The sequence below is a fragment of the Triturus cristatus genome, chromosome 5_2 (genome assembly GCF_964204655.1).
Source record: "Triturus cristatus chromosome 5_2, aTriCri1.1, whole genome shotgun sequence".
Taxonomy (NCBI): domain Eukaryota; kingdom Metazoa; phylum Chordata; class Amphibia; order Caudata; family Salamandridae; genus Triturus; species Triturus cristatus.
The window spans coordinates 442,187,534-442,207,614 of NC_140588.1; positions in this window are offsets into that span (position 1 = coordinate 442,187,534).

Here is a 20,081-nt window from a genome sequence, read left to right on the forward strand (position 1 = left end):
CGGACCACAACGACATACAGGGGTCGATGAAGTGGTAGGCCTCCCTCCAGAATTTTCACACGAAGCTCCTCACGATCTTCAGGCTTGGACCGGTACCGCTGAAGTCGCCCCAGAGTTGGGCGCCAACTGAAGAACCGGGATTTAAACCCAGCGGCGCAGGGGACACGCCCGAAGTCTTCGGGTTCACCTGTCTTAGAGTACAGAGACACGGGATTCTTCTGGTGACATCAAAGATCATATTTATTAGCTGCAGCCAGTAACAGAGATCCTAGAAGTACAACACGGTGTATGTTCTCAGGAGACTGCTCAAGAAAATAGAGCGGAGCATCGTCTTTTATGCCAAAAACCACGTTCCCGGCTAACATCAATTACTTACAAATTTGACCAATCAGAGGATGACATTTACAGAGGCATCACATAACGACAAACCCACTTTCAGTTATCCAGCCCATCGCCAATGACAAGGCAAAAATCCAGCATTCTTTCTCGAACAGGCCGGACGGGCCCATCATAAAAGACCTCAACCCAAATCAATAATTAGGCCATAAGGCCATAAAAGGAAGGAGCAGAAACAGATGAGAAGCAAGATAGAGGGGTGTGTGCATGTGCCATAGAATCAATAATGTCCTGCTCTTTGATCTCTATCTGACCAGCTGCTTAACGAGGTACTGGCTCAACAAGTTTAGCCTCGGGCAACAGGGTCAGTTGACTCAGGTCAAACAGGAGTCAACACGAACTCAAGCTAAGGTGTATGCGTCCCTAGAGGCTTGCTTGGCCACAGTCATCCTGTAGTCATTAGCCTATGTGAGGGCAACCACAAAATGGCGGTTATGCACAAAATGAAACCCAAGGGTTCAGACTAGATCGTCCAATACACAGTCAAATCATCGGTGTAGCATGACGAAAACACTCATGCATACCGCACTTGTTATTCGCGGTTCGCTGACACCAAAATCATCATGATACGACAACCTTCATTGAACGGGTTCAGAATTCACGGAACCACATGTGTGTCAACTGTGTATCTTTTGACTGCCAGATTGCACTATTATCAGTCCAATTGCAATCACAGCCGCATCCAGTTAATTTTTTTCCATAGACTGCAAGGCTGCAAAATAATATGGTGACTGCCCAATCACAGCTAACTGAGCTTCAGAGCCCCTTTTTATTAATAACAGACACTTGCAGAAACTTGCAGCTAATTCTTTTGCAAGTTCAGAAACAATCAAATGTTTTTTTTTTTTAAAGGGGTTTGAAAAGCCAGGAGAGCTAAAGAAAAAAACGAAGACTGGAGGCCTCTAAACGCAAAACAACCTTTACAACGCAGTTGTTCCATCGCTTTCCCTTTACAACGCGTTTGTTGCAACAACCGCGTTGTTACAACGCAATGCCATTAAATCGCAAGTCATGAGATCAACTCGCTCTAGAGGGCGCTCCAACCAAAGGAATAGTATGATTTACTATTCCAACACCTTCCCTACTGTTGCACAGGGTGGAGTTGGAATAGTAAATTTTACTATTCCTAAGGTTGGAGCACCATCTAGTGCAAGTCGATCTAATGACTTGCGTTGTAAAGGTATCATGTTCTAACAATGCGGTCGTTGTAAGGACTGTGTTGTAATGGAACGCGATGTAAAAGCATGCGTTGTATCATGCTATATTCGTCCAAAGTGCCAGATCCTAATAATGTTTTAGGGTTGTGAAGCTATGAAGCTCTTAAAAAGTAAGGGCCTGAGAAGATGCTCTCCAGGTTGACCACAAGCAGCACCCAGACCTAGCTGGACCACTTCCGCGCGAGCCCGGTCTAATACCCTGCGAGCGGTAACTTATGCCGCTGTGCTCGAGCTCCTTACATTGCCACTGCTGGACTCCACTCTATTCCTCGTTCTACAGCTGCTTTTGATGGGCCTGGGACTGGTGCCTTCACACTCTTTGCTGGGCCCGATACATTACAGCAGCCTGCCGCAGCCACTGAGGACCCACCTCCTTGCGGTGCATCACAGTGTTTTGGTGTTTGTTTTTGGCATTTTCAGCAGTAGCAGCTCAAGGAGGATCAGGTAGGCTGCTCAGCAGTCCTGGTGATCCTGGCGTCTGACGTAACTGGAACTGCAAACAAGTGCAGGAACTGTTTTTGGTGCTCTTATTGCGATGCCTGTTTTTAAAGGCATCGCCGTGTTAATGCCAAAAAAAGCCAGCCAGACAAGAGAAACTCTCGTACTCCTGCAAATGGCCTCACCATGGGTTTGGCGATGTGGCTGTGGGGCGGACCCAGAGCCGCACCCCCACACTCGTCATCAGGCCCTTAGTCATTGTATATAAGCAATATAATGCATTCCATTCACTACAATTTTTTAAACGTTTGTTTGACCCATACTGGCTCTACTAATCTAAAGAAACATATGCTGAAAATGAGACCTTCATCGTTAGAACTACTACTAGATGTATAAGGCAAACCCGCCTATGCAAAGTCTTATAAAGACACCACCCTTGGTAGGCCGCATGGTGCCATAAATCCTGATAATGCAAATACTACAACTAGACTTTTCTACTTTTGCAACTGTTATCCTTCTTAGAACTTTTGTTCCAGAAACAACAGATAGAAATTTGGTATCTTAAAAGTCAATCTTTGCTTGAATTTTAGGTTGCTATCATTGCATTCTGTCCATCCACTTTCACTTTTATATATACAGTTTAATGACCAGATGTAATATTAACTCCTTTGCAACCCAAGACCCACCCACCCACCCGCAACCACCACACCAAATGGCTCCAGACCCCAGCAGACCTTGCCCAACTGGACCCCCCTCACCTCTGACTACACCCTAAGGATCATGAAGAGCATCCACTACGGAGCCCCCTCGGATCCCTGCCCTCATCACATTTTCAACAGAACCTGCACCTCCAGCGCACCTGAACTCTGCCACACCATCAACTGCTCCATTGAGTTCAACACCTTTCTTGAAGACTGGAAACACGCAGAGATCAACCCCATACTGAAGAAACCCTCTGCTGACCCAAAGGACATCAAGAACTGCAGACCCATCGCTCTGCTGCTCTTCCCAGCCAAAGTCAATGAGAAAGCCATCAACGCCCAAGTCTCCGAGTTCATCAAAATGAGTCACATTCTGGACCTCGCTTAATCAGCTTCAGAAGCAACTAAATGACAGAGACAGCTCTCCTTGCGGCTACAAATGACATCCACACCCTATTCAACTGAGGTGAGACTGCTGCTTTCATCCTCCTGGACCTCTCAGTCGCCTTAAAAACATATCCCACCACAGCTTCTGCACAAGACTTCAAAATGCTGGCATCCATGCCAAAGACCAATAATGAATCCCCTCCTTTCTCACCAGCTGAACACAATTGTCAGACTCCCAGCATTCAACACAGAATCCACAGAGATCAGCAGCAGAGTGCCTCAGGGATCTACTCTGAGCCCTACCCTCTTTAGCATCTAGATGGCCCCTCTTGCAGCCATCGTCAGAAGCCACAGACTCAACATTGTCTCCTGCGCTGATGACACCGAGCTAATTCTCTTCATCACAGACACACCCACAGCCGACAAGAGCAACTTCCACAACGGCATGAAGGCAGTCACCATCTGGATGAAGGACAGCTCCTTCAAACTCAACTCAGATAAGACTGATCTTCTCATCTTGGGCTCCACCCCCTCTGCTTGGAATGGCTCCTGGTGGCCCACAGTGCTCAGAACACCCTAGACACCCACCAACCATGCATGAATTCTTGACATCATCCTGGACTCCTCATTTTCAAAGAACCACCAAATCAAAGCCGTCTTGTTTTCCTGCATCCACATTCTCTGCCTGCTCCATAAGATTTTCAAATGGATCCCCACCTAGTCCATAAAAAAGGTCACCCATGGGCAAGTCAGCAGCAGACATGACTGCAGCAATGCACTCTATGCCTTCACCACCCAGAAACTCCTAAAGAAACTGCAGGACACACAGAACTCCTCTTCCAGACTCATCCTGAACATCCCACACCACAGCCGCATCACCAGCCACCTGAGGGACTTTCACTGGCTTCCTTTCAACAAAAGAATTACCTTCAAGCTCCTCACACATGCCTACAAAGCCCTTCACATCGCCAGACCAGCAAACCTCAACCACTGCCTCTCCTTCTACATTCCCACCAGACATCTGCACTCTATCCAACTGGCCCTGGCCACCATCCCACAGATCAGCAATACCATGGCTGGAGGAAGATCCTTACTCTACCTCACTGAAAAAACCTGGAACTCCTTGCGTCTGCTCCTCAGGAAATCACCATCGCTGCTGTAATTCAGGAAGGACCTCAAAACCTGGCTCTTTGATGAATCACAGACCCACCACTCCACTAAGTGCCCTGAGACCATAACTGGTGACAATCCACTTTCCAAGAAACTTGATTGATTGATTAAAAATGATATCAATAGTATTATGGGCCTCATTATAACTGTTGGCAGTGCATGGGTGGCTGGTCCACCCCCACCGTGCCCCTGCACTACCATGAGTTGCTGCCACCCGCCCTCCAGATTACAAGTAATTATGTGGTATAGCAGGTGGATGGTGTGGCAGCCCCACAGAGGTGCCTCTTTCAAAGGTGGTGGTGCCTTTGAAAATGGCACCACAATGGGAACGTCACACAGGTTTTCAGTCCATGCCATGCAGGAACTGGGGCACATGCACACAGGAGACCACATGTTGTGCCCCCCTGCATGCATCCCCAGGCTGAAGGGGCCCTGTAGGGTCCCCTTTGTTTCAGCACCGCCAGACTTTTCAATGAGAAAAGACCTCTATGAAACGCTGGTGGTCCTGAAATTTGCAATTTGCATGGTGGTGCTGCAGCGGCATCACCTGCATCTTACAATGGCCATATCCACCACACCACCTCCAGGGAACAGCGGTTCCCTGGTGGAACCAGTGGGCCAATTATGGTCCAACCACCCAACTTGTTATAGGGCCACCACGCCACCAAAGTCTGGTGATCTTAGGACCGCCAGACTCGTAATTAGGCCCTAAATGTTTTTCCGAAAATAGATGTTTGTCCTGTTTTAAAGTTTGTAATCTCAGTTTCTAGTTTACTGCTATCTGCTCTGCATTGTTGTAGCATTAAAATAACATACTTGCCACTTCTTACAACATGTTAAGTTGACATAAGATCTTTTCGACAATTCGGTCATATATTGTTTTGTGTAGCTTGTCTCAGCAATCTGTCAAAAATCACACTTTCGCAATCTGGTAATGTTAAATAAATGAAACACTCCAAATCTATCTCTGTAGTTTATGTGTATGAGCCATAAGGAAATAAACCCAAATGGCACATCAATATGTATTTCCTCTTCTTCTAAAGCACCAAACATCCCCATTAGAAGCTCTTGTATATCCTCTTGAGTGTTTAGAGTAATCCCTCCAGATCCACTACTTATATCTACAATGTCCTCTTGAATGCCTGACGCACAATGGGACATATTATCAAGAACGTTTGATAATCATGGCAAAAGTAACTTAACGCAACCTACAACATTGCAGTCCATCACGGGAAATGAATGCACTGTTAACCAGGCATTCACAACATGGCGGTACCCTGCGATAGTCACCAGATAATGTGTCAAATGGGCGAATTAAAATCAACGCCACGCCACAAAAATGCGAAACGCGAATGCAAAAAAAGCCGCGATGAGGCCAATCGTGATACAAAAATCAGCAAAAACCGCTTGTCAGGCGGGAACAATCACAATAAAAGTAGAAAAAAAACTGACAAAAAAATGCCAATCAACAGCCAAGCACAATGGATGTCGCTGGAGCAAATACGGAGGAGAACAAGAACCCCACAAGGCCCCCGGAGGATCTGCCTGGGACCTCGGGGGCAGAAGTCAGAGTCACACCGCATGTAAGGGATAAGGGGTAGGTCAATCAAAGCTGCAGGGGCAACTCCCCCAAAATGCAGCACACACACATCACGTGCACAGCACATCAACTTTGACAACGAAGTGGCACAAACCGCAACATGTTCACCACAGAACAAAGGACACAACTGCTGCCGACTGGGTGTAGACACTGGCCAATCACAAGTGGCATTGCAGGGAAATGTGAGTTGATAATGTACAAGTACAAACACACAGCTGTGATGTTGACGAAATGTCCACTGTCCAGCAGCAAATGGGCAGCCCCTCCGAAACAGCCACGATGTACACAGTCATGCAGTCTGTATGTAAACATGTACAATGAGACAACACACATGTGAACACATTGTTAAACTGCATCTCCCCTTCACATTGCAGAGGGACAATCACCACCTCCAGCAGAGCAGTCCCAACCTCTCTTCTCTGATGATGAAGAGGACCACGACACCTTTGACTCCGACGCCCTCCAAGAGTTCATTGATAGTCTCCGCAGCACACCTCCAGGAGCAGGGCAGCCCAGCTGCAACGAGGAGAACCCACCACCTGCACACAACACACTGCAGGCATCACCCACCACCATGGCTGCCTCCCAAGACCCCCACAAAGAACACATGGCCTTCCAACACCGTGTGGTGGAATGCCAGGAGCAGCTAGCTGAACAGGTGCGGGTGGGCTTCGACTGCCTGGAAGACAAACTAGATGCCATACATGGGTGTGTACTGTCTAAGTCCCATCAGGGACCACTCACAGTCCCTAACAGACACCCACAGTCCACTCCATGCACTCCAATGATCCATGGCTGACATCGCTAGAGTCCTCCTGACTGTGAGACAAGAACAACTGTCTAGTCAGAGTGGCTCCAGCGGGCTCACCTGGGAGTTGGGACTCATGCGGAGGCTCATAGAGAACATGGAGCGGGCCAATGTGGAAAGAGCGGCTGCCATGGCTGCACACCAGTGAGAGGTAGCTGGGTTCCACAATAACCTCACAACCATCCTCATGGCATTGCTGCCACAAGGCCTGGCGCTGATGCATGCTGCTGCTACCACTACATCCACATCTCCGCCCCCTGAAGTGTCAGTGCCACACAGTGCGGCAGACATTCCACCTCCGGCCACTGAGGTGTCACTGACACACAGTGCTGGAGAGAGGCCAGAACCACCCACACGTGAGGCACATGAGACAGCAGAGAACAAAGATGCCGGTTTCAGCTTGGTTCTGCCCTCTGCATCATCACCTTCCACTGTCCCCTGACTGCCATATTCTGTTTGATCGCCAATTACACAGCTATCAGACTGCGGAATGAACCCCTCCACTTCCTTTGCACTTGTCATTCCCTGAATGACTCTGGCTGGCCCTCCACGGGCCAACATTTTAAAGTGGGCTTTGCATGGCCCTGTACTGCTCTAGATGCAACACTCCACTGAATGTGCATTAAACATTTCGAATCACACAGATGTGTCATCTCTATGGTCTTTCAAGTGTGGTAGCATGGATGAATGTGGGTTCAGTGAATTCCTCTTACGTCCATGTGGCTCATGTCGTTGGACTTGGGTCACAGATTGTCAATTGTTGTCCGAGTGGCGCTGACGCAACAACAGAGACACACACATTTGTTACTTCCTTGTCCAGCCCCGTACGGAATCGCGCACAGACCCCCGGGGTCTTTGTTCAAAAACTTACGCTGAAGTGGCATATGCCAGGCCAGCCAACTACGCTTACGCTCCAGGGGGGACAACAATGCGACATGTGCCAGTACTCCCCTGTAGGGATCTGTTGCTCACAGGTCTAGTTGTCAGCATGCCACCGCCACTCCCTCACGGCTGGTTTACACCCACACTACTCCCATCCAGCACACGTGTCACACCACATGTGACCCTGCCAATAAAAAGGGGCCGGGCGCACGTGCACGATGGCATTTCCAACCTCTCTCAGGGTGTATCCGTGTGGTGTGCATGTAGGCATGGGGGCCCAGGGGCCAGCGACATCACATTCCGCAGGTCCTGAGAGGACATGATAGCGTCTGCACCACGATACCCAATCTTAGAGGGTCCATGGCTGTGTGGGCACAGACTTGGTGGCACCTGATACATTGCGGCCAGCAGAAGCACGCCCCCACTGGATGGTGACTTTCGGTGCACTGAGGTAGGGGCACCTTAAATGCTGAGCAGGTGTGCAGCCTGCTTTGATGCCCCGTCCTGGCAGTCCGGACGGCTCAGGTTTTGTGTGCCCTGCTGGACCGCAGTGTAGGCCTGAGCCAGCGGGCAGCACAGGCCTACCGCCACATGGCGTCACCTCCTGGATCACAGGGTTAGTGGCACCTATGAGGCTGAGCGGGTGTGCAGTCTGCGATTAGGCCGGGTGCACTGGTATGTCCTCTGCCATTGAGTAATCAAGACCCAGCACCAAGTGTGTGATTAGGTGGCCTGCGGAGCGTGGCTGCATGATGTGGAGGGTCCCATGTCTGCGGGCCCGGGGATTGTGGCTTGCAGCAGCACGTGGTGGGCCCTCTTTTCTACACGCCGGTGGCTCAAGGTGGGCAGTGTGGCCTGGGTGCGCAGGGGTGTTTATGCACCGCTGGGCAGCGTGCGGGGCTGGGGTGCACCTGCCTGGGTGCACAGGGGCGGGCATGCACCGCTGGGCAGCGGGAGGGGCTGGGGTGCAGCTGCCTGGGTGTGCTGGGGCGGTCAGGCGATGATGTCTTGTGCAATTGTATGTACTTTGCCATTCATATATCTGGACTCTGTTTCAGATGGCGGGTCTGTCTCAGATGTGGGACCTGGTGAACTGCACTACATACCGGCACGTGGTTGGAGACACACTGGTGGCAACAGGTGGGCAATGTGGCCTGGGTGCGCAGTGTCGGCACTCTCTCTCGCTGTCCCTCTTCTTTTCTCTAGCTCTCACTCCCCCTCTCTGTCCGTCTTTCTCTCGCTTACCCTCTCTGTCCATCTTTTTCTCGCTCCCCCTCTCTGTCCATCTTTCTCCCGCTCCCTCTCCTTCGCTCGCTCTCTCCTTTGCTCTCTCTCTCCTTCGCTCTCACTCTCTCCCCTTCACTCTCTTTCTCCTTCACTCTCTCTATGTCCTTTGATGTGGGCAGGACACACCTTCTCATCATGGTTTTTTGTCTTGCAGGCTGTGACCTACGGATTGTCCAGAGGGGAGCTGCCATGTGTCTTCATTTTTGTTCTGTGTTTAATTTAAAGAATTTTCATTTGTTGCTTCGAAGGTGAATGTGTGATGCTCATATTTGTGACGACACATACATGTCACCAGATGTGATTATGTGACATCATGCAGGTTATTTGGTGTATGTTTCCGTGTGGTTAATGTGACATATCTTTGTCCAGGTGTGGGTAAGGGGTGCCCAGAGTGGGGCCCCTGGGGTGGGGAGGTAGGGTCCTGGGGGTGATGAAGGTGGGCATTGTTCCCTCTTGGTGCTCAGGGATGCATGTTTTGTGGCTCCATGGTATCTGTTGTTCTTCAGGTGTGGCTCTGGGCTGGGCTCTCTTTTGTGGTGCAAGTTGTAGTCCGACTTTGCACCAGGTCAGGGCAGGTGTTGGTTTCCTGGTGCTAACTAGGCCTGGGCGGTAAATTCCGTTCGTTCGCGGAATTTGCGGAATTGGGGTAATTTCGCGTTCCGCGGAGAACGCGAAATTGCCCAAAAATCTGCGTTCCGCGACTTCGCGAAATTTTTTGCTTGTTCGCGTTCTCAATATGCGTGTTCGCGAGATATTTCACCCAGAGCACGCAAACAGCGATCGCGAACAGGAAAAAAGTATCGCGAACAAGCAATTCCGCATGTTAGCGGAATTTCTGCGTGTTCGCGGAGATTTTTTACCGTTTCGCGGAGATTTGCGTAACGCGATTACGCAAATTCCGCCCACCTCTAGTGCTAACGTGCCTTATCGCATGTTTGTGATCGTATCGCCGATGTAGCTGGTCATTGAGAATGTTCTGGAGTGGTGTTGTCGCAGATTTTTGATCGGGAACGCCTACTCTGCATCTCATTAGCGATAGTTGCCGGGGTCATCCTTGTCGATGTTTTTTGCGGTTGCTATCGCCGGAAAACTGGTGATATGGGCTGTTTGCACCAGCTTGTGAATGAGGTGGTAAGTTTATCGCAAATTTGGCTGCGTTAAGGTGCCAATAACTCAGCAATAGCACCTTGAGAATATGGCCCAATGTGTTTTAGTTCTTTCACTATGCAGACTCTTCAAAAAACACAGACAGTTCATCTACAACATGAGGTAATTCAAACAATACATTTAGCACAACATTAGCATGTCAATTGAATCCAGAGGGGTTTGACAACTGGCAAACAACAATATATGCCTAATTTTCAATTATGTGTTTCTTAACACTTACTTTCTTCACTTTGATTTCCTGCTTTCCAAGAACATCGCTATAATGCTTTGAAACTTTTTGCTTTGGACAGATGGACCGTTTCTCATAAACTGGATACTGTTCTAAGTGAGGAGCTTAAAGACTTCTTAATTGGCTGTATCCTTTGACATAACTTGAATCTCCATTTACCCTCCTGTCATCAAATGCCACCTGATACATACCAGACAATGTCCTAACTCGAGACAAAGCTACATAAAACATATATTTGTTGAACACTGTACTAACAATATTAATAAATGCTGCAACTAGACTTCATCCTTGTGATTTATGAATAGTAACACCATATGCTCGAGAAACTGGAAACTGGGTCGAACACATATAGCCTTCACAAGCAAAAGACGTGCTGTAGACTGTCCAATTTGTTTTGTTGTCAATTTGATCAATTTAATGACAAGGTATTCAACCTCTTCTCTATTAGGAAAATTAACAAAGTCAACAACTTTACCCAGAGAACCATTAACCAAACCTTCTTTAACATGTACATTTCTCCACAAAAACACTCTGCAGTTTTAAACATTTCTCTAATCCTGCAGTTTGTATAACAAATATCTCTAATGAATCCAGTTTTCCTTCTAATTTTTACTCCGCAATATAGTGGCACCCTGGTGTTCCATTTTATCTATTGCTTTCAGATGTTAAATATCTTCTTGCTCCAATTCCAGCAAATCTCTGGTGAAAGATGTACACTCCCCCAATGTAGGAATTAGACATGCAATATGTTTACTCTCTTGCACAAAACTGAACATTAGTTCACTGCTGTCTTCCTTGTTGGATAACGTTTTTTAAGAAGACTATTCTCTAGCATAAGCCTTCCCTCTTTTAAAAGAACACCCACTTTAATATCCTTCAGAATATTTCCATATTCCATGTCAGATTCTTGTTGCATATTCCAAATTAATTCTTTGTATTCAAAATGTAACGAAATATTCACATTTCCAATGCTTCCTAAATAATTCCTAGTTTCATCATGGAGCAGTGTTTGGACACAGGCTGACCCTTTGCAGGTGTAAATTGCAGTAGATCTCCAAAAATAATCAAATGTTTTCCTCCAAATAAGACATAATCTATTCTCAAGACTTCTTGCATTTTCAAATGCATGAAGGCAACCAGTTAAGCTTCACACCATGCTCATTTCATACTCTTGTACTAGGAAACCTTTGCCAGTACCAGCTTGACCGCTGAAGTACAACAGTAGAGGCTTAAATGTTGAACATCAACTCGTTTTCTTGTCATAAAGCAATCCATGCTCAAATGTAGCTTTCACTTCCATATGTATATATGTTCATCTGCCCATCATATAGTTGTCCAACTAAATCTGTAAAATCAATTGTTTCCTATCTTGCTTGCTCTGTTGCAGTCTCCAGTTCATTCATTGCAACAGAAGCCTCATTTTGAATGATTGGTGGTCCAAGTGGGTTCTGACTTTTAGGACCTGAAGTTTGTCTGCTTTGTGAACTCATCTTAGCTACCTTCGAAGCATTGAAAGAGTCTTCATAGCAGTCAAATCTCTGCTAGTAATTCTGTTTCACAACACCAATAATTAAACGGCTGTAAAAGTGGCAAATAGATTTTTTTTTCCAGCAGCCTGGTAACTCGGTTTTTCATGGTTACTTAGAATGGCCTTGCTATCCCGTACCAAACACCCATTGCAACCAGCTACTGCAAATGTACCTTCATCTAAATTTTCGGTCACATTGTTTCTATATGTGTTGTACTGCAATGCTTCATATAAACAGACATTTTCTAGATGCACACACCTTTTTGAATAGTGAAGTATCCAAAATGTTTGTTTTCACAATGTCTGTATAGTCTGGCTCAAACTCTGAAAGATATTCAATTTCTGGAAAAGATTTCAAAACTTGGTTCTATCTTGATGTTAGGGGTCGACTCACCCAAACACTCTTTCAACTTAGAATATAAACTAGAAGAACTCAACGGGTCACAGCATTCATGGCATGCAATCTCCCTGAGTGCATCTTTAAACTGAAGCTGTACAATGTTTTCGTTAGAGACTTTTCAGCAGAAATCTCTTCCCACACATCTTTCTTCTCTGTCTTCTTAGATTTTGTTATGTAGGAAGTAATAATGAGCAACAGCTATAGAGTTTTCTTCCTCAAATAGAATATCCACATTGACATTCCACATTTTTAAAATCAAAGGATTGTGGTCATTAATGTATTTTGAAGCCTCTGTTCTCTTGAGGTTGAAGGTATTTTTTGGGTGATTTACGAGTAAGTGTATGTCTCACTGCAGACATAAAACTGTTCACTCTTCATTTTGAGATAACAGGACTTGGAAATCAAAAACAACTTTTTGCATAAAATGGTAAATTTTCTCTGTACTTCTGCCAATAGTACTTTCCACAACTATGTGAGTGAAAATGTATACACAGGGGCTTGGCTACGACTTCCTTGTACCTATTTGGCTATCTCTTCCTCTTTGTTTCTAGGAACCATCTCCTCTTTTGCAATGGGAGCACTGTCTTTTACCTCATCACATGAGCCAGTTGTTTCAATTGCATGCACTAATGCATGGGTACTCACAAACATTTTCCCAGAGGCCAGAGAATGTGGTCTATGATGTGGCTGAGTTCAGCAACTGAGTGTGGTTGGGTCGGGCATGGAGGTGGGGCTCATTGGCGGTAAGGTGGGTGTAGGGGAAGCAAAGCCTAGACAACTAGTTACTGAATTGCACAATGTGAAACCAGAAAAGCTGGAATTAATCTCGGCTTCCCCACTTTACCAAATTGTGTGAACTTAAGCATTAGTTGTATTTCACTTTTCGTTCTTTTTCTTCATTATCACTTATACAAGGATCTGGAAATACATGACTTCAGGATGTGCGCTGTACAAAACCTTCTTCTCTGTTTGGTTTAATTAAAAATGATGTTTTACTTGTATAGCAGGAACCCAGGTCACTCAAGGAATGCACATAGCCAACTTGCCTCTTTAGTTCACTATTGAAATTGTTGTCAGGGTAGGTGGAAGAGTTCATGTTTCTAAATTCATGTTTGAAAACTATCACTTTTAAATTAATACTTATCAATGAATTCATATAATCTGATGCACTAAATTGAAAAGCTTCTAGCTATATATGTTAATAAAATACACTTTTTGAACAGACTCATCATATTTTTACACTTTTGCTGCATGTATTAGAGAAAGCTTCATTTAGAAATGATCAACATGTTTCGTCCTTCAAACCTGTAAAATTGTTGCAGCCTTCATCAGGATAATATCTAAGCTACCGCAATTGGAGTAAACACAACTGTGAAAACGCGTTAGTAAATGACAATCAGAAAACAACGGTGTGTAATACTGAACCAGTGATCCTGTAGTTCAGCAGATTCACCGGTGGAACCTATGGTGGAACAAAAAACAATGCACCGTGCCATTCAGATAGTGGTAAAAATAAATATATATATATATTTAGCACATGGTTGAGCCACATCACACAGGACGAACAAATGTATTCATATCATTGTGTAGTCAGTCTATCCACTGTGAACTTTCACCAGTGGTTATTTGTTAATGCAAAACTACACCAGTCAGGGAATTTACCGCATCTGTCCTGGGCTATGACCCGTAGGGACATACTCCAAATCAAAACCTAATGAATAAAGTTGATGGCGGTAAAGTGAAAAGTAAAAATGTAGAAGAAAAGAGCAAGAACAAGCTCAGCAGTATGTAAGCAATCGTAAGCACTATTTAATCAGCTGTAAGATGCTAACATCGCAGAGTGATGGGAGATTCATGTGCAAGTGTGCGCAATATTTATGTCTTATTGTACACCGTCTTCCTGTGTATGGATTTTGCAGGTCGCGTTGGTCTGGTGTGCCTCAAGTAGTATAGTGTTAAATACACGGAGTGACCACTATTGGTGGTGGTGGTTCACTGGTACCTGTAGTTCTGAGTCTATTTTTCTGCGCTAGAGAGGAAGAACAAAACTGCCTGTGTGGAAGATGTGGCATGCCATGATCGTAGTATGAGTCACAGGAAGCACTATCCATAAAGAACATCGACTAAAATGCCCAATAAGCAAAGGTGTCCAGAGTAATACAATAGAACCCTTTTCAGAGGATGTTATGCTGTTTGTGAATAGTAACTTACGCACGCTTTTTTGATGCTGTGAAGTGTGCACAATTGGATAGTGCCAATGTCGTTACCTAGGAGACCGCAGTGCGCAACAAGATATGCCCTGCCCCAACGAGTGCTTGTATTTGTACCATACTCATGCACATCTGATGCCGGGATATGTATGCAATGGGATAGTGCCCATGCTCACTGACAAACACAGGGGGTCACAACCTCTACACAATGGCTGGTCCTTTGATGACACGATGGTGCTAGACGTCTTGACTACACCCAGAATTTGTGATGGTTTGAGTCAGTTGTGTGACTATTATGCTGGGTGTAGTCAAGATGTCTAGCACCATAGCGCCATCAAAGGACAGCCCTGTGCACTCGGCCATTGTGTAGAGGCTGTGACCTGCAGTGTTTGTCAGTGAGAAAGAGTTAGAATTGTTAGTGGTAGCTTGTTCAACCAAACATGCTGAGTGCACAGAGCTGTTCTTTGATGACGCGATGGTGCTATAAATCTCGACTACACCCAGCATATTAGACACACCACTTACTCAAACCATCACGACTTCTGACGATTGGAGCAAATTGCTGAACCTCAAACGTTTCTACATCAGGACCACTACACATGGTTCTATAATGACAGAATATCTCAGAGGAAACTGCGCCCGACAGGTTGGATTGTAGTGAATGCTCCCAGACTCTTCCGAGACAACAAGACCTTTCTCAAGGACTGGTCCCTCATCACGTGGCGATGCATAAGGGACTGGCTTATCTTGATCATTAGTACTGCAAAGAAGGTGGCCGATAACATCTTGATTGAAATCCAGACCTTGGAGTTGCAAATCGAAACAGTAGTGTTGGACTTGGCCCTTTTTTGGCTAAAGTTCCTTAAACTTTTTGCTTTCCCCCCAGACCATTTTTTCTGACATGGTGTTGCCAACTCAGATGCTTTGGGCACTTTGCCACTGCTGATCAGTGTCAAAGTGCAAGTGTTTCCTGTGTAAAGTGTAATGGTAATTGGTTGTCCCTGATTGGTATGTTTGCCTTACTAGGAAAGTCCATAGTGAAGTGCACTATGTGTGCCAGGGCTGGTAATGCAAATGCTACTACTGAGCCTGGAGCACTAATTGTGCCACCCACAAAAGTAGCCTTAAAGAGAGAACTCAGGCCTGCCACTAGAGTGCCTGCGCGCAGTTTGTTAAACTGCCATGTTGTTCTGACAAGTGCACCTACTTTACAGACTGTACCCTTCCCTTTTTATGCACATCAGACACCCCTATGGTAGGCCCAAGGTACCCCCTGGGCAGGGTGCAGTTTCTGTGAAAGGTAGGACATGTACTGAGGTGTGTACCATGTCCTGACAGTGAAATACTCTCCATTTAGTTTTTCACTGTTGCAAGGCCATCTTGCCCATTGGACAGAATGGGGGAGGCTGTGTAATATGTTTCCAGTCTATCTTCCCAAAGACTTAAGATGGAAAGGTGCAGTTTAGTATGTCTGAACTCATAATTCAATAACACATCTTTTTGTGAAGGTGGTTTTTGCAGTGTGTGTTTAGAAACCACTCTTTTAGAAGTGGCTGGGTTTTTGTGCTTTAACAGTTCTGTGTGTCTCTGCCCGGTTGTGGATTGAATGTCTGGATCTGAAAGTGATAGGATCTGGGGAATTTCTTGACCCAGGGGAGGAGGTGAGACAGCAACAGTCTGACCTGCATCTGGAGTGTAGGGTGGAGGAGTAGCCCCTGGAGGCGAAGAGGCCTGGGCTGTAGCCACAAAACAATGGCTCCATCCCCTGCTGAGTTATTAAGGATCCAGACCCCTACTATCAAAGGAATAAGGTGTCACTGGCAGGGAGACACCCAGAACTGGTTTAGAAAGGGGTCACTCCCTCCTTGAACATAAAGACTTAAAAGACATGTAGGGGTATAACTGTGAGAGCTGAAACCCCTGAACATTGAAATGGAATGGCATGGGACTGCTCAAGACTGAACAGGACTGAAACTACTTTGTGGTGAAGAGGAACCTCTGCGAAGGAAGAAACAGCTGAATAGACTGAAGGAAAGGACTGACCCTTGCTGTGTGTCCTGGGGCTGGCCTGCAGTTTACTGCTTTAAACAAGGAAGACGCTAAAGGGACTTTGCTGTGTGCTGTGTTCCCCTTCTTGAAAGGACTTTGCTGTGCTGTGTCCTGAAGTAACTTAACCCCAAGGGCCCGAGGTGAGCTGGCTCCCTGTTGTGGAAACTCATCAACACAAAAGTTTCCAGAAGTGTCTCAGCGACGCTGTGTGCGTGTGCTTTGTGCAGCCTGAGTCCTTCGTAAGCCGTGCCCTGTGATCGTGGGCTTTTTGCAGCCAGAGCCCTTCGTGAGGATTGTCCTGTGATCGTGTACACCTGGAGTCCAAGTGAGTCTCAGCGACGCTGTGTGCGTGTGCTTCGTGCAGCCTGAGACCTTCGTGAGAATTGCCCTGTGACCGTGCACGCCAGAAGTTCAAGTGTGTCTCAGCGACGCTGTGTGCGTGTGCTTTTTGCAGCCTGAGACCCTCGGAAGAATTACCCTGTGATCGTGGGCACCAGGAGCCCAAGTAAGTCTCAGCGACGCTGTGTGCATGTGCTTCATGCAGCCGGAGACCTTCGTGAGGATGGCCCTGTGATCGTGTGCACCCAGAGTCCAAGTGAGTCTCAGCGAAGCTATGTGCGTGTGCTTTGTGCAGCCTAAGACCTTCTTGAGGATTGCCCTGTGATCGTGGGCACCCAGAACTCAAGTGAGTCTCAGCGACACCATGTGCATGTGCTTGGTGCAGACTGAGACCTTTGTGAGGATCACTCTGTGACCGTGAACACCCAAGGCTCAAGGGAGTCTCAGTGATGCTGTGTACGTGTGCCCTGTGGCAGCCTGAGATCTTTGTTATCGTCATCGGCCCGGAATCAACCCAGTCGCATCGGATGCCCAAGTCACAAGAGGTGGAGAGGAGAGCGAGGTCGCACTTCCCAGGTAACATGTGTCGGCACCTAGGGCAGGGAGCGGGCTTGGAGAGAGACGCTATTGGCCTCTCCCCTTCTTGTAGCGTGAGCCTCTGTTACAGCTCATATCGTGGCCCGTACGTGCCAAGGAGTGGCAGTTCCGGGGCCGGAGTGAGGAGTTGCACTTTGGTTTACACCAGATCCGTGTTGGGGTCATATGTTGACAGAAACTGACCGTGAGTCAGTAAGAGGGGCGTAGAGACCGCCTGAAGCACCATGATCAATGCTGGAGAGCATTATGCATTGCATTAGTTCTGCATTGCGAGCTACTTGATTGTTGCATTACGCATTGCATTCTTTATGCATAACGGACTGCTGGATTGTTGTATTACGCATTGCATTAGTTTGCAAAACAAAGTACCTGATTGTTGTATTACGCATTGCATTAGTTTGAAGAACAAACTACCTGATTGTTGCATTACGCATTGAATTCTTTCTGCATAATGAACTGCCAGATTGTTGTATTACGCATTGCATTAGTTTGCAGAACCAACTACCTGATTGTTGTGTTACGCATTGCCTTATTTCTGCATAACGAACTGCCGGATTGTTGTATTACGCATTGGATTAGTTTGCAGAACAATCTACCTGATTGTTGCATTACATATTGCATTATTTCTGCATAACAAACTGCCTGATTGTTGTATTGCGCATTTCATTAGTTTGCATCACAAACTGCATTATTTTTACATTGTAAAGTGCCTGATTCTTGTATTATGAACTGCATAGCATTGCATTAGGACTGCATAGACTCACCTAGAATTGCTCATTAATACCGCCAGAACTTACAAGAGCAGGCTGGCCTAATAACCGGCCAGGAGGTATATTACAAATACGCATATGTTGGATTTTTATCGTGTGGTCTCATCGTATATCTTTTTATATAAACTTATACATGTTTTTATATGAAACTCGTGTGGAGTCCTTTTGTGGTGTCACGATTGGGTCACTGGCAGCGTGGTTGCAAATACTTTACACATTTGCCTTGAAGATAAGCCTAGTTCCTCGTGCCAAGCTACCAAGGGGTGAGCAGGGGTTATCTGAGAAGGTGTCCTTCCTTTCCTTTCCCTGACGTGGAAGTGAGGGTCCCTACTTGGCCTAAGGTACCTACCTCAGCTAACTAGGGAATCCTGGTTCTAACAAATCATGATCTCCACACTCTTCAAGAACAATCTGTATGAAACCAATAAAACTACCAAGGATTACAAGGAATCTTTAATGAACAGCAAAAGAAATACATTTAAGAAAGATATGTCGAAATTTGTGCTGGAAAAAGTATACCCATATACAGATGAAGCATGCAAACCACTAGAATTCAACAGGGGAGGGAGACGGTACAGTCCAACTACTCCTCGGAAGGAGATGAGTGGTCCAGCTACTCTGATACGAGTTCTGATGCCTCCCATCAGAGTACACAAAGAAGTGGACAAAGAAAATGGGTTGGAGCATGAGGTGGTCCCCCACCCAATCAATTGTGGCCACCTACACCATGGGGATGTCCCCCTTTCCCGGCGTTTGGGCCAGGACCCCAGGGACCAATGATGGGATTCCAACCACCGCCTCCACAAGGTTATAACCAGCCTTTTTTAGGGCAAGGCCGTGGACGGCCCGGAGGAAGAAGACAACAACAAGCAAATTGGAGCCCTCTGGCCCTCCCTGCGGAATACTCGGAGCATGATGTAGTCAACCTCAATGTCATCTGACGACTGATGAAACTCTCATACTCAACTGTGGTTTAGGCTTTGTACCCACCTATAGTGGAGACCTTTTTCAACTTCACCAGGAGATTCATTAGTTCTTTCAAAAGGTCAGACTGCATTTCTTTTTCTCTGACAAGACCCCTGTGGACATGGACACAAGCATAACGAACACCAACTTGCGCTCCAAAGCAACGTTCAATTTTTGCCACTTTTGAAAAAGCAGTTCTTAAAGACTTGGGGGCAGATTTACTGCTTCTGGCGCATCTCTGCTAATCAGCAGGGATGCGCCCGAAGAGTTGTGATGCATCTGCCCACCCGTGCGCCACCACTGAAGCGCCGCATTTACAATGCGGCGCACTGTGGCACACAGATGGGCAGATGCGTGTCGCATTCCCCCGCGGAAAGGCGGTGCATTGCTGGAGTTGCGTCGCAAGCGCGACGCAGCTCCAGCAAGGCTCGGGTGCCCCTATCCCTAGCATGCTGCGTCAATCCTTACGCCTGCTTCAAGCAGGCGCAGGGTTTTGACGCAGCATGGCCGTAAAAGTGACTGAGTGAAATCCTGCACCGGAACGCCCCCACCTGTGCAGGAACGCCCACATGTGGCGCAGGGCTTTACAACATGACACATCTCCCTAGATGCGTCACGTTGTAAATAGCCTGCAGCATGGTGCTGGCTTTAAGCCGCCGATGCGTCACAAAAGTGACTTAACGGCGGCGCAAATCTGGCGTAAGGGGCTTGTAAATTTGCCCCATAGTTTCCAAACTTTCCTCACTACCCAGGGCTTACAATAACATTCCCAAATGCGAATAGCAGGCCCTGCGCACCCTCAGCATGGATAAAACGATCACTATCAAGCTAGGTGACAAGGGCAGGGCCATCTTACTCATGGACACTAACACTTACAGGTCTGAGTGTTTACTTCAGTTGAGCATTGGTACAGCCTATCGGCCACTACAACTGGATCCTA